Genomic DNA, 16,035 nt, shown 5'->3' with positions numbered 1-16,035 from the left:
CCCCTCACTCCCCTTCCTCCCTCATCAACCCTTGATACTTTATAAATGATTTTTTTTTCATGTCTTGCGCTGACGGCTGTCTCTCTTCACCCTATTTTCTTTTGTCCATCCTCCTGGGAGCGGGTTACATATAGATCTTCTGATCGGTTCTCCCTTTCTCCCCCCATCTTCCCGTTCTCCTCCTGGTGTCTCTACTCTCATTGTTGTCCTAAGGGGTTTATCTATCCTAGACTCCCTGTGTTTCAAGCTCTTTCTGTACCAGTGTACATGCTCTGGTCTAGCCAGATTTGTAAGGTGGAATTGGCATCATGATACTAGGGTGGGGTTGTCCAATTGTCTACAGAGGGGCTTTGGGGCTCCATTCCATGCTCCCCCTCATTCACATTGGTATGATTTTTTGTTCTGGGTCTTTGATGCCTGACACCTGACCCTAGTGACACCTCATGATCACACAGGCTGGTGTGCTTCTACCATGTGGGCTTTGTTGCATCTCTCCTACATGGCTGCTTGTTTATCTTCAAGTCTTTAAGACCCCAGATGCTATATCTTTTGATAGCCGGGCACCATCAGCTTTCTTCATATTTGCTTACACACCCGCTTTGTGTTCAGCGATCATGTTGGGAAGGTGAGCATCATGGAATGCTAGTTTAATATAACAAAGTGTTCTTGCATTGAGGGAGTACTTGAGTGGCGGTCCAATGTCCATATGCTACCTTAATAGTGAACTTATAAATATATGCACATAGAACTATATCCCCACCATCCTATATAAATATATTTATGTATTTACATGCCTGTAGTTAGACCTTTATAAATACCTTTTGCCTCCTAGTTCTTTCCTCTATTTCCTTTTACTTTCCTCTTGTCCTACTATCATTCTCAGCCTTCATTTGGGTTTCAGTAATTCTTCTTGGCTACATTGCCCTTGATCAAGCCCCACCAGGCATCCTATATTTACCTCGCCATTGATTTTAGTTCACTTGCCCCGGGGATGGTTCCTGCCACCACCCACCCCCCACATTTCCTTTCTCCCACTCCCCCCCCCCCCGGAAACATCGGTCCCGGTCCTGTTGTTTTCTCCACTGATTGTTTACCCAGCCTATCTTATCTAGATAGACACGCAGAAACAAAAATATGCACAAAACTAGAGCAAAACAAAACAACAAAAGAAAACAAAAAACCAAAACAGCCACAAAAACCCAACCACAAAAAAAAGAAAAGCCTATAAATTGTTTGTTTGTTGACCTTTACGAGTGTTTTCTGGTCCAGTCTGATGGGGTGCCATGCCCTGACCCCACAGTCTATTTTTGGTATTCCTTGGGGACTTCATTGCTTTGCTCTACTTGCTGCTTTGTTGCACGGCCTTAGTGTTTTCCCCTGGAGTGATGGGGTCAGATCCGGCACAATGTGCAGGAGGTTTTAAAATATTTCTTTCCCCACTACTGTGGCTAGAATTGTGGTTGGTAAATTCTATTATCAATTAATGAAGATTCATAATTGTCTTTGTACTGTAGTTGAAATGAAAATGGATTTTATGCTTTTATAGAATTTTAAGCCAAAGCCAATTTTCTTAATTAATGTTTTAGACATTAATTAGCCTATAGGACAAGAAGAAGAGGAAAAATATGAGAAATCCTACCCAAAGTGATTCTGGCAGAGATACTCAGATGACAAATTGCTGAGTGTGGGATTATGATTTATAAGAAAAGTTAATATCTGTTTATGTCAGTGATTGTGAGGCTGTCATAGGATCAGGAAATGTTTCATTCTGTTATATTTATAGTTGCCATGAGTCAGAGACCAACTGATGGCAACTTCAGGAGCTACTGAGCACTTTCCAAATGCCAGGCCCTCTTCTGTGTACTTTATATTAATTTCTTTAATCCTCACAGTAACCCTGTGAAATCCATAGATCATTATTCCCCTTTACAGACAAGAACACGATCTCCTTAAGTGTCATTGAGTTACTTCCAACTCAGAATGACCCTGTGCACAGCAGAGCAAAATGCCCCTCCCCACACCAGCCTCATGATTGTTCTTTACTTCGAGCAGACCGTTGCAGCCCCTCTGTCACTCATGCTCTATGAAGGGCTTCCTCTTTTTTCATCGAGTTTCTGCCAAGGAGCTTTGGTGCCACAGTGGTTTACATGTTGGACTCGAACCACTGGGTGGACTGTTGGCCACCAGGTCAGCAGTTTAACGTGCCTCAGGTCAGATAATGAGTGACAGGAATGGGATTTGAACCCAGACACTTGTGGTTTTATCTCCTAGAATGTACTGCCTCCCTTTACTCACAAGCTATTGATTTTGTCAAAGAAAGTCCAGTAGTGCCTAACAAATCTTAACTACCAACCAGCCAATGCATGGTTCCAATTATTTTCCCTGAACTGTGAGGAACAAAGATAGCAAAGGCTGTCTATGGAATATACTACATCTCTACCCCCTTAAAAAACTTTTATTGTGAATTGGGTGAAAGTTTAAAGAGCAAATCAGTTTTCCATTCAACAATTCATATACATTTCGTTCATGTCATTTACTGTGATCCATGCGATTTAACCACTGATTCTACTTCTTCCGTTTCCTGTTTCCATTTCTCCCTTTTCCCTTAATCCTTCTGAACTTTGTCCTCAGGAAAATTCTGCCTTTTATGATCTCAACTGGTTGATACACGAATGTATGCATACCTATGTAACCCAGTGTTACTTATTGTTCCCCTTATAGATCTATCTATTGTTTGGCAAAAAATTGATGCTTGGTTGTGAGTTTAGCTTCAGACCTGAGATTTACCCACATACTATTTAAAATACATGGTCAGATGTGCCTGTTTTGAATTCTAGTTCTTTCTCCCCGAGTCATACTATTTCTAGCATAGCTCATTCTATACAGTTCCACTGTCATCAAATAGATTCTGACTCATAGTGACCCTACATAGAGTTTGGAGAATCTAAATCTTTAAAGGAGCAGACAGCTTCCTTTTTCTTCCAAGTAGTGACCGCTGGGTTGGAACCACCAATCTTGCAGTTAGAAGCCCAACACCTAACCCACAGCACCACCGGGCTTCTTGTAGCAGAATGGCTTCCTCCAAACAGAAGCCCCTTGCTCTTTATATCCTTTTACTTACCTGTATTCTCCCCTGCCCACTTCATGTCGAAACACTCAGATTGTATCGATCCAGTAATAAATCCAGAATACTGTGACACACTAAAAAACGATGAAAGAATAAGAATTGAGGGAAGTGATTTCTACTTGATTGTTTCTACCCTAAACCTGTAAGGGTTAGCATGCAGAGCTCCACACAGCTAGATACAGGTGAAATCAAAGAACAAGGCACATCAAGCTGCTCAAATCAGGGAAGTAATACTAAGAAATAAAGCCAGTAACTTGGAAGTCTACAATATAATCCATTCACATACTTGAGGATAGAGGGTCTTGAAAACACCAGTAATGGGGATCAACGTTATGAGAAGGGAGGGGGAAGAGTCAGGAAGCAGTAGAAGCTAAGCAATTGTTGCTTACGTTGCTAAGCAATGAAAATCCAGCCCACAGTTTTATTTTCAGCACTCTTTACTCTGCTATTCAACTTCAGAGGTCTATGAAGAACAAGATCCTAGACTCCTAATGAAGATAGATTCCATCTATTATGATTCAAAAGGAGACACGAGAAGCTTTTGTGGGACAAACCTGCTGGAGTAAGTGAAAAATGCAATAAAACGATCAGACAGAGCCAGAAGACCACTGGTAAATCTTAATGGAAAAAGAAAACCTTTTCTTCATTAACAATGTTTCTGGAGAAGAAACAGGAATCTCGGTATTATAATATCTTTGTAATGATCAGAAGCAAACATGGGAGAGAAGTACAGCAATATAGTCATATGATCAGTGGGAAGAAACTTCAATGGAGGAGGCAGAACCTTTGTGAGAGCAGGGGCGATTAGGCCAGACCCACTGACGAGAGAAGACATCTTCCTTACGTAGTGCTGCTCTAATGGGGATTCCACACAGGGATGGCTTTCTTGTTAGGTGCCATCGAGTTGGTGCTGACTCATAATTATAGAACCCTTGTCATCCTCAAACTTGTTACCTATTTGAATTCATTGTTGCATCCCCTGTGTCAATCCATCTATTTGAGAGGCTTCCTCTTTTTTTTGCTGATCCTGTAGTTTACCAAGCATGATGCCTTTCTCCAAGGAATGTCTCTTCCTAATTCCAAGGCCAAAGTAAGCCAGACACACTCTCCCATCCTCACTTCTAAGAACAATTCTGGTTGTATTTCTTCCAAGACATATTGGTTTATTCTCTGGCAGTCCATGGTATAGTCAATATTCTTCACCAATGCTATAATTCAAACTTATCAATTCTTTATAGATTTCTTATTCTTTGTCCAGCTTTCACACGCATATGAAGCAATTGAGAATACTATGGTTTTGGTCAAGTGCACATTAGTCTTCAAAATGACATCTTTACTCTTTGTCGCTATGAAGAGTTTTTTGCAGCAGATTTGACAAGTGCAATCCACCATTTGATTTCTTGACTGCCGCTTCATGAGTGTTGATTGAAGATCCATGTAAAATGAAATCCTCAACCTTTTCAACCTTTCCTCCATTTATCATAACGGTGCCTATTGGTCCAGTTGTGAGGATTTTTCTTCTTTATGTTGTGGTGTAGTCCATTGTGGTAGTTATGTAATCTGGTGTCAAGTTGTGAAGGGGTGGAGTCTAGCCTGTCAAGCAGGTTGCAGCTTGATGACCTCATTTGGAGGTGCCATGGAGATAAGTAGCTCACTGGAGGCCAGATACACTCACTCCCTGGGAGGCATTATTGAAGATGAGCCTGATGGAGCTAGCTGATACAGCCAGAGCCCTGGAGCTGGAGGAGCCACATGGAGACCCATGCCAGTGCTGAGATGCTTCTCCTGCTGCTGGGTCCACACGACTTTCCACCGACTAGCCTGTGATCTTCCTGCATTCGGCGTCATTGCATTTGTTTCATGAGTCTATAGAGGAACATATAGATTGGTATCAGACATATGGGCTAATATCAGACTTATGGACTTGATCTGGACTGGGATATTTTCTCAATATTCAATTGCTCTTGTATATAAAGCTCTTCTTATATGCATTTGAGCATCTATGAATTTGTTTCTCTAGTCCACCCAGACTAACAGATCCATACTGAAGGATGTAGCCATTGATTTCCATCAGTAAATGCTTCAAATCATCTTGGCTTTCAGCAAGCCAGTTTGTGTCATCTGCATATAACAGCTTGTTAATAAGTCTTCCTTCAATCCTGATACCATATACTCCTTCCTATAGTTCAGTTTCAGCATACAGATGAAATAAATATGTTGAAAGGATGCACGTTAATGCACATATTCCTTATTTTTATTAAATCATTTTATTGGAGAGCTATTACAAATCTTATAACAATCCATCATTCAATTGTATTAAGCACACTTGTACATAATTTTAAACTATGTGGTACTCCTTTGTTCTGTTGAAATAACTGCCTCATGGTCTATGTACAGGTTCTGAGTGAGCACAATTAAGTGCTGTATAATTTTTGTTCTTTGCAATGTTAACCAAAGTTTTCCATGATCCATACAGCAACTGCCTTTGCACAGACAATAAAACACATCTTCCTGGGAGTCTCTGATTCCAGTCAAGACCATCAGAAATAATATCCTTCACTCCAAGTCCTCTTTTGGACATGGCTTGAATTTCTGGCAGTTCTTGTTAATGTATCGCTGTGATAATTTTTGAATTATCCTCAACAAAATTTTACTTGCATGTGATGAAAATGACCTTGTTCAAGAATTTCTGCATTCTGTTGGATCATCTTTCTTTGGAATGGCCATAGATATGGATCTCTTCCACTTGACTGTCCACATAGCTCTCTTCCAAATTCCTTGGCCTAGACAAGTGAGTGCTTCCAGCATGGTGTCCATTTGTTGAAGCGTCTTAACTGGTTTAGTCAATCCGTGGAACCTTGTTTTATAGTGAATGCCTTTAGTGGAGTTTAGACTTCTTCCTCCAATACCATTGATTCTTGATCATATGCTATCTTGTGAAATGGTTGAATATTGATAAATTCTTTTTGGTACAATGACTGAATTTCTTCCACCCTTGTTTGGTACTTCTTATATCATTCAATATTTTGTCTGTAGAATCTTTCAAGAGTTTAACTACAGATCTGGATTTTTCTTCCGTTCTTTCAGTTCAAGAAATACAAGTGTGTTCTTTTCCACTCCAGTCCCATGCACATTTCATTATAATACTTTATTTTGCATTTTTGAACGCGCCTTTGGAATCTTTTCCCAGCTCATTTATGTCATCCCTTTTCCCATTTGTTTTAGCAACTCTGCTTAAGCGCAAGTTGTAAAGTCTCTTCTGACATTTATTTTGGTCTTTCCGCTCTTTTATGCCATTTTAATGACATTTTACTTCTTTCCTGTTTGACCTGCCCTTCATGTCATTCCACATCTCTTCTGATTTTTGTTTGTTAATGTTCAACGTGTCAAATCTATACTCGAGATGATCAGGTGGGATATACTCAAGATTGTAATTTGGCTCTTGTGGACTTGTTTTAACTCTGTTCAGCTTCAACTTGAAATCGTATATGAGCAATTGATGGTTTGTTCTGTAGTCACCTCTAGGTATTGTTCTAATTAAGAGATGATATTGAGCTTCTATGTTATCTTTTTTTAAAAATTGCAATCAATTTAATTCCTGTATTTTCCACCGGGTTATGTTTATGGGTGGACAACTCACTATTTATATTGTTGGAAAAAAGTATTTGCAACCAAGTCATTGGTCTTGATAAGTCTATTATGTGATCTCCAGCATTCTTTGTATCACCAAGGCCATATGTTCCACTACTAAGCCTTCTTCTTTGTTTCTGAATTTTTCATGGAAATCTCCATTAATTATCAATGCACCTTGATTACATGTCTGATCAAATCCAGACTATAGAAATTGGTAAAAACTTCAATTTCTTCATCTTTCCATTGATTATTGGTAACTAGATTTGGATAATAATTGTATTAATTGGGGTTACTTATAGGCATATAGATATTAGCCCCTTATTGACAGTGTTGTACTTCAGGATAGACCTTAAAAATGTTCTTTTTGATGACAAACACATCACTATTTCTCCTTTATTTGTCACCTCTGCCATAATGGATCATATGGTTATCCAATTCAAGATGGCCAATATGAGTCCTTTTCAGCTTATTAATGCCCAGGCTATCAATTTTTATGTGTTTCATAAAAATGATGACTTCTCGTTTTCCTGGATCCAAGCTTTGTATATTCTCCAGCAATTATAAACGGGTAATTTTGACTGATTTTTCTCACTCTGAGTTGTGCTACATCAGCAAATGAGGATCCCCAAAGCTTTGCTCCAAGCCCATCATTAAGGTCAATCCTACTCTTGGGAGGCAGCTCTTTCCCAGCTGTATTTTCCCAGTGCCTTCCAACGTGAGGGGCGCATCTTCTGGCACCACATCAAACAATGTTCCGCTGTTACCAATAAGGTTTTCATGACCCAATAATTTTGGAAGTAGATCACCAGGTCTCTTTTAGCTTGGAAGCTAAACAGACTGGAACGTCTGCTGAAAACTTCACCAGTGACGACCATGTTGGTATGTGAAATCCCAACAACATGTAAGCTCCCCCAAGCTGACAGATGACTGGTGGGATGACTTATAAGCAGAAATTAATCTTTTCATGGCACAGTAGGTGAGAAGTCTGCCTTTGGAGTGCCAGCCCCAAGAGATGACTTTCTCTCTCTGTGGACTCTGGAGTCAGGGCCATGCCTCTTCAGCTGTCTCCTGGTTCCTTCAATTTCTCCTTGAGTCTTGGCATTTATCTTCCCAACCCTCTGCTCATTTATTTGACTTGTTTGCTAATCTCTTTTATATCTACAAAGAGATACCTTCAAGACTCTCTTACACTAATCCTGTCTTACTAATATAACAAAGATCACCCATTACCAAATGGTAGTATAGTCAAGTTTAATAGTTCGGATCTAGAACACACACTTTTTTTTTTTGGTGGATACGATTCAGTCCATAACAGGAGAGTGTGGGGTAACACAGTGATTTGAAAACAAAATGTCACATATGTAGGGCTTTAAAATTTATACTTGTCACTATTCTGAATAGGAATATTTTTCAATTTCAAAATAGGACAAGGTCTGCATGGCTTAGAACTCCTCATTTTGTATTCATTTAATGGGAAACCCTGAAATAAATCTAAAATAACTGATAAAAGCGGATGACATTTATGATTTGTTCTGACACTTTTTGAAGTAGGTACCTGATATAATATGAGGGCTAAGTGGATGCTGAGTTCATTTCCAATAACTCAGGTACCTTTGCATCCTGCCTCTGCTGGATTCAGGTCTGTCTTTCTTTCTTCTTTAAAAAAATTTTTTAAACATTTTATTAGAGGCTCATACAACTCGTATCACCATCCATACTTATACATACATCAATTGTATAAAGCACATCTGTACATTCTTTGCCCTCATCATTTTCAAAGCATTTGCTCTCCACTTAAGCCCTTTGCATCAAGTCCTTTTTTCCCCTCCCTCCCCGCTCACCCCTCCCTCATGTGCCCTTGATAATTTATAAATTATTATTTTGTCAGGTCTTTCTTTGGGCCAGTTGATCAACCATAAGATTGACAAATATACACCTGAATTTTTAGGAGCAGGACTCCCTTGAACCTGCCCACCCTTTCCCCACGAGTAAATGAGCTATTTTCCATGCATTCTGATGGTGGCCCAGAAAATATAGTTGTTCCTGGTAGCTCTGTGTTAGGTGTTTGACCGCAAATCACAAGATCAGTGGTTCAAACACACGAGCTGCTCTTCAGGAGACCCACGATAGAGTCACTCTGAGTTGGACTTGGCTCAATGACAGGGAATTTAGTTTTAAGTTACCTGTAGGGCAGAAACCTAGAGAATTTTCATTAAAAACCCTTTTACTGATTCAGCTATTCATTTTCTTCTTCCACACTTCAAATAGTTCCTTTCTCTACCCTTTTTGCTATCTTTGTCCTTTCTTTTGTCCTGAAACTCAGTCCCTGTCAGATGGCTCACGAATCTGCCTGCTAATGGGGCTGGCAGCACACCAATCACCTCAGCACTTTTTAAATTTTTTTGCTAACAGCAGTCCCTTCTCCTGAACAAAGTATTTTCTTCTTCAACTCCAAACTTCCCTTTGTTTTCAACTACAATGGGATGATACTCGTATAGTTACAGACTTTCTTTTTAAAAATTATTTATTTAGTTGTTATACAATGTACATTTCAGGCATTTTATTGACAATTATTATCCGACATTTATGATCTATGAATTACAGATGGCTTCCTTTTTAAAAAACATTTTATTAGGGACTCATACAACTCTTATCACAATCCATACATACATCAATTGTATAAAGCACATCTGTAAATTCTTTGCCTAAATCACTTTCAAAGCATTTGCTCTCCACTTAAGCCCTTTGCATCAAGTCCTCTTCCGCCCCCCCGCCCCCCCATGAGCCCTGGATAATTTATAAATCACTATTTTGTCCTATCTTGCCCCATCTGACGTCTCCCTTCACCCTCTTTTCTGTTGTCCATCCCCCAGGGAGGAGGTCACATGTAGATCCTTGTAATTGGTTCCCTCTTTCCAACCCACTCTCCCTCTACCCTCCCAGCACCGCCCCTCACACCCCTGGTTCTGAAGGTATCATCCACCCTGTATTCCCTGTGCCTCAAGCTCCTATCTGCACCAGTGTACATCCTCTGCTCTATCCAGACTTGCAAGGTAGAATTCGCATCATGGTATTTGGGGGGGGGGGGGAGGAGGAAGCATTTAGGAACTGGAGGAAAGCTGTATTCTTCATCACACCCTGACTGACTCATTTCCTCCCCTAGACCCCTCTGTGAGGGTATCTCCAGTTGCCGACAAATGGGCTTTGGGTCTCCACTCTGCACATCCCCCTTCATTCACTATGGTAAGATTTTTTTTTTCCTGATGATGCCTTATACTGATCCCTTCGACACCTCGTGATCATACAGGCTGGTGTGCTTCTTCCATGTGGGCTTTGTTGCTTCTGAGCTAGATGGCCCCTTGTTCACCTTCAAGCCTTTAAGACCCCAGACGCTATCTCTTTTGATAGCCGGGCACCATCAGCTTTCTTTGCCACATTTGCTTATGCACCCATTTGTCCTCGGTGATCGTATCATTGAGGTGTGCACCCAATGATATGATTTTTTGTTCTTTGATGCCTGATAACTGATTCCTTCAGAACAATGTGATCACACAGGCTGGTGTGTTCTTCCATGTGGGTTTTGTTGCTTCTGAGATAGATGGTCGCTTGTTTATCTTCAAGCCTTTAAGACCCCAGACACTATCTCTTTTGATAGCCGGACACCATCAGCTTTCTTCCCAACATTTGCTTGTTCACCTGCTTTGACTTCAGCGGTTGTGTCGGAGGGTGAACATCATAGAATGCCAATTTAATAGAAGAAAGTATTCATGCATTGAGGGAGTGTTTGAGTAGAGGCCCAAGGTCCTTCCACTACCTTAATACTAAACCTATAAATATAGGCACATGGATCTATTTCCCCATCCTCATATATATATATATTTGCAAATATACATGTCTTTGTCTAGACCTCTATAAATTCCCTTTGCTTCCTAGCTCTTTCCTCTATTTCCCTTTACTTTCCTTTTGCCCCACTATCATGCTCCCTCCCCACCTGGGTTACAGCTATACCTCTTCGTTACATTACCCTTGATCATTCCCTACCAGGCCTGCCACTCTCACCTCACTACCAATTTGGATCCCATGTTGTTCCCTTGTCCCTGGGTTTGTTAGTTACAGAATTTTATATGACCTACAGCAACTGTCCCTTCTCAGGGTATTCATTTATTATCATTGCGCTCTGTTGTTTTTCTGTCTCAGATCCTGGCAGATGATACCCAGGATTTGAGCCTCTGCACTTACCTGGCATGTCTAATTGTTCAGACAAGCAGGAACGGTCTCTGATGCCCTTCTGGTGTCTCTGCACCATCGTGGGGATGTTCTCTGCCTGGTGTTGCTTCTGAAGTCATCCTTCTTATCACACAGAGATCCTTAATGTAGGGCCCCAGTCTGTCCCCTAACCCAACCCAGTGCATTTCATAACGTGAGTAACGATAGCACCAATTTCCATTAGATTTCTGTTCCTCAACTCTGCCCCTCTCCACCCAGAGAATCGAACCACAATTCAGAGGTAGTCTTTTCTGTGTTGGTAGTGCCTGACAGGTGCAACTTGGGGAGCATGTTAGACAGGGCTGAGCTTATCAGACAGCCACTCTGTGCTTCTATAAACTGGTCCTATTGCCATCATTTGCTCATGGTGTCTGTTCAGACTACAGGTGACCTCATAGATGTCAGATTAGAATTGGACTCCTGGGACTATGTCATGGCTGCTTTTTCCTGAAGTACAGCTGGTGTCGTTTAGCATTAAAAATACAGTCTGTGCAATAGGACTTTATGTGATTCAGACGTGAGAACACTATGTTATTTTGGTCCTAATTTTTCCTTTAGGTATCTTGGGCAAGGTTTCTGCCTTAGCAATAATCATCAAGATTCTGAGAGGGATCCACTTTTGCGTACTTTTTGGTTGACCTGTACCTCTCGGTGGAGCTGGTCCTTTAATAGCTGGAAGATTTTGTCTTTGAGGATCCTTGTGATTGTTGAGTGCAACAGGTCTACATCACAAGCAAGAGCACTCACTGTTTTTTCACTTTTGTGCCATTTTTCTTTCACATCAATGCTCCTCCTTTGTCTCTTGTTGTGGAAACACCTAGCACTGGTTTTTCTGTATTTGGGAGTCATCATGCACTTGAGGGTAATAATTTTGAAAGAAACTTAAACAGACACCTCTACAACCCTCAAGAGATGTGAGAAATGCGGGATTGGATGCTGTTGCTTAGGTTCAACTTTCTTGAGAGAAAGTATAGCACAATACGTAGATTAGTCAGTAACACAGGCATTTAGTATGACTATTGAGGTATTTGCATGAGATTAAGTTAAATAGGGTGTAAATTAATGCACTGAGGGGTTTACTCCAGAGAAAATATCTTTAAATATTTGTCAGCAATCATTCGACGGCTGTAGACAAGTTCTTTTGGTAATATATTTATCTTAGTCTCATTAGCATGCCTGAAAAAAAGAGAATACTTTTGTGTCCTGGGAAAAAGTAATAAAAGGACTTTGAAGTCAGGGTTAATGTGAAATTTTAAGCCGAGATCAAGTGGACACCTTCTCAAATCCTTGCACTTTGTAAACAGTTTATGGGAACATTGTCCCATGTAAGACAGTCATTTTAAATGGATCAAGCATTTTAAGGAAGGCCAGGAAGACTCCAATGATGAGCCAAAACAGCAAAGATCATCAACCGTAATGATTGAAGAAATTGATGGAAGTCCAGAAACCTGATGAAAACAGACTGTTAAATTGCCATCGGTGCAATCTGTACTGAAGCTGGTTTGGTACATGGTTCGGCACTTTCAATTTTAAGGGAACAACTTAGCATCAGCAAGCTTTTGTCTCAATGGGTGTCAAAAGTGTCACACAAAGATCAGCTAGCTCAAAGAGCTGACTTTTCAACAGTCTTTTAAAGCAAGACTGAAGCTAATGAAGACAATGTTGTGGAATAAATAGTAACTGGGAGCAAGTCTTGGATTTACCATACAATCTGGAGAGCAATGTCCAATCACAACAATGCCTTCCAAGGAGATCTGCTGGGCCAGTTAAAGTCAAGGCAGAGAGGCCACTTACAAGCTTTTGGTAATTATAAATAATTTTTTTTTAGATTCCAGAGAGGTCATCTTGACAGATTATTCTCAAACACAGGGGCTTCTTAAGAACTTGCAAGAAAATTGCTAACTGCATTGATAAGTAAAACCCAGGCAAGTTGTGCTAAGGAATTTTTCCCCGTCATGGAATGTACCTGCTTATTCTTCACTGGTAGCTTGGGCTGTTCTGTGAGGATTTCCTTAGGAAATCTTACATCATCCACCCTGGAGCTGTGATCCTGCCCTTTCAGACTTCTTTTTGTTCCTCAAAGTTAACATCAAAAAGCAACACAATTTGGGTGTCACAAGAATGCCCAAATGGGACGTAAATCAAAGCTCACAGAATTCTTTTGGGGAAAATTTCAGTCAAAAAACTCTACTCACTACCATTGAATCAATTCCAACTTATGTTGTGTTGCTAAATGTAAGGTCAACAGTTTGAAACCACCAGGAGAAAGAAGAGGCTTTCTAATAAATTGTTATGATCTTGAAAAACAACAAGGGTGATTCTACTGGGCCCTGTAGTGTTGCCATGGGAAAGGTTAGAGAGCTGGAAACACTACCTTCCGAAGTGTGTAGATTCCGATGGACTAAACATTGAGAAATGAGAGTGTCCTTGGACTTCGCAGGGAGGAAGGAGAATCATTCTGTGCATCAGCCCAGGGCCAATTCCTGTGAAGCTGAAGTCACATACACCTCCACCCTCCAAACCTCTTAACCGATTCTGATACCCCATCCCTCCCACAGTATTCTCTACATCTTATCTGGGTGTGATAACTTATTGTACTGGTTGTGCACAGCTCACAGACCAAAATCAGGACTATGGGCTTTATTAGAGAAGTTAGCAGCTTATAATTCAGGATCAGAATTATACAGGATACAGTTTATTGTTCAAGACAGCCTCTTCTCTGCTGTGCCCACAGACAAGCCTTTCTTGAACCATACGTAGCCCCTCAGCCTGGCCTCTCCTTGGGTGGGTAATGGTACGCACAAAGCTCTTTATGAATGCTTAGGTTTATTTTTTTTGAAGTGAGCTATTTATTGAACCATACATGCAAAAAATGCATAATCTAAATAACTTTCTGATTTGAAGAAATTTAATTTATAATTTAAAATATGCAGACCCAGATGGCTTTCTAAGCAAATTCTATCAAACTCTTAAGGGGAAAAAATCATTTCTATAAAAACTCTACCAAAAACTTGGAAGTAAATGTTCAAAGGGCACTTCACTGTACCACAAGCCTTAGCCCTAAAGTGCTGGGAGTTGGGCCCTTGACTCAGCAAACCTTGCTTCTGTGATTAAGTGCCTGGAGGACCCCCCACCCCCCACCCCTACCAGCAAGCCTCCTGTCTGAAGGCACTCCAATGTACTCTCTCCCTCCACGGGCCAGAGGCCCACAACTCTATCTTGTGCTCCGGCTCCGGTTTTCCTGCCACTCCTCTGTCCACCCCCCTCACCGCCCCCCCCACCCCAGCTTTCTGCCATCGGATCTAGGAATTTCACTGCACAGGAATCTCAGGGCTCAAAGGATGGGTGCCATTCTTTTTCTTTTGCTTGCTGGCAGTGAAATCTCTCCTCTTGCCTCTGAATTGGCTCCTTTCATATCAAGCAACAAGGCAAAAGTAATCCTAATGTTAAAGTTCTAAATTTTGACAATCATAATTAAATCTGTTAACAATCACTCACGACATAATTATATAACACTATCACCTTCTTCTTCTACTTTCTCTTACCCAAGTTCACCAGGAAAAAGTTGTATGGTGGGAATTACAAAGACTTAGAATAGTTGGAAGCATCATTAAGTAATTCACTGCATGGTGAAAGGCTGCTATGATTTTATAGTAATGCAATTAGATTTATCTTGTGTTATAGGTTATATATATACTGTACATATGCTGGGCAACACAATCACTTTGTGTGCAAGAGACGTGTGTTGTGTGTGGAAACTGTTACACTCAATACATCCCATTCTCCAGTTGGTATTTCTGAAATCAATTACAATTTTTTGGTACCGTGGATGTACCATATGCAATGGCCATCTCCTACAGGGACGCTGTGTGGCATGTAAATGTAGATTGCCTGTCTTTTTCTGAGGCATGTCTGGGTGCCCTCTATCCCTCAACCTTTCAGTTAGTAGTCAAGCACATTGACTGTGTGGTCCTGATGTTGTTGCTCTTAGGTGCCCTGGAGTCACTTCTGACTCATAGCAGCCCGCTGTACAAGGAGACACCACCAGGCCCCGCAGCATCTTCACAATTGTTCTTCTGTTGGAACCCATTGTTGCAACCACGTATCAATCCATTTCATCGAGGACCTTCCTCTTGCTCACTGCCCCTTTCATTTACTTAGCATCATGTCCTTTTCCAGGGACTGGTGTCTCCTGACAACACGTCCAAAGCACGTGAGAGGAAATCTCACCATTCTTGCCTCTAAGGAGCATTCTGGATATACTTTTTCCAAGACAGATCTATTTGTTCTTTTGCCAGTCCATGGTACTTTCAATTCCTTCTCCAGCACCATAGTTCAATTGTATTGTTTCTCTTCAGTCTTCCTTAGTCAATGTCTAACTTTCACAAGCATATGAGGCAAGTGAAAATACCATGGCTTAGGTCAGGCGCATCTTAGACCTCCAAGGAACATCCTTGCTTTTCAACCCTTTAAAGAGGTTATGTGCAGCAGATGAATCGAATGCAATGCTTCATTTGATCTCTTGACTGATGTTTCCTTGAGCCTTTATTGTGGATCCAAAAGATCAACTTGACAACTTCAAGCTTTTCTCCATTTATCACGATGTTCCCATTGGTTCAGTTAGGAGGATTTTGGTGTTCTTCACAATGAGTGGTAATCCATACTGAAGGCTGCAAGGTTGTGTCATCGGCATATGGCAGGTTGTTAGCAAACCTTCCTCCACTCCTCATGCCGCATTCCTCTTCATATCATCCAGCTTCTTTAATTATTTGCACAGCATGCAGATTGAAAATACAGTGAGAGGGCACAACCCTGATGCACACCTTCCCTGATTTTAAATGATGCAGGATTCCATTGTTCTGTTCGCATGACTGTACCTTGATCTATGTGATTCATGTACGGGATCACAGTGAAGGGTTCTGGAATTCCTACTTAGAAAAATCATTTTATTGGGCGCTCGTACAACTCTTAGCACAATCCATACATCCATCCATTGTGTCAAGCACATT

General features: G+C 40.8%; 1 pseudogene; it reads right to left on the bottom strand.

The window, feature by feature from the left end:
* The window catches only part of LOC142438854 (large ribosomal subunit protein eL20 pseudogene), a 47,122-nt pseudogene extending 36,056 nt beyond the window's left edge, over positions 1 to 11,066 (bottom strand).
* Between the last annotated feature and the right edge of the window lie 4,969 nt (positions 11,067 to 16,035).

The sequence above is a fragment of the Tenrec ecaudatus genome, chromosome 1 (assembly GCF_050624435.1).
Source record: "Tenrec ecaudatus isolate mTenEca1 chromosome 1, mTenEca1.hap1, whole genome shotgun sequence".
NCBI lineage: Eukaryota > Metazoa > Chordata > Mammalia > Afrosoricida > Tenrecidae > Tenrec > Tenrec ecaudatus.
Note: the sequence above shows the minus strand (reverse complement) of the source record. Positions and strands in the feature narration are given on the sequence as shown.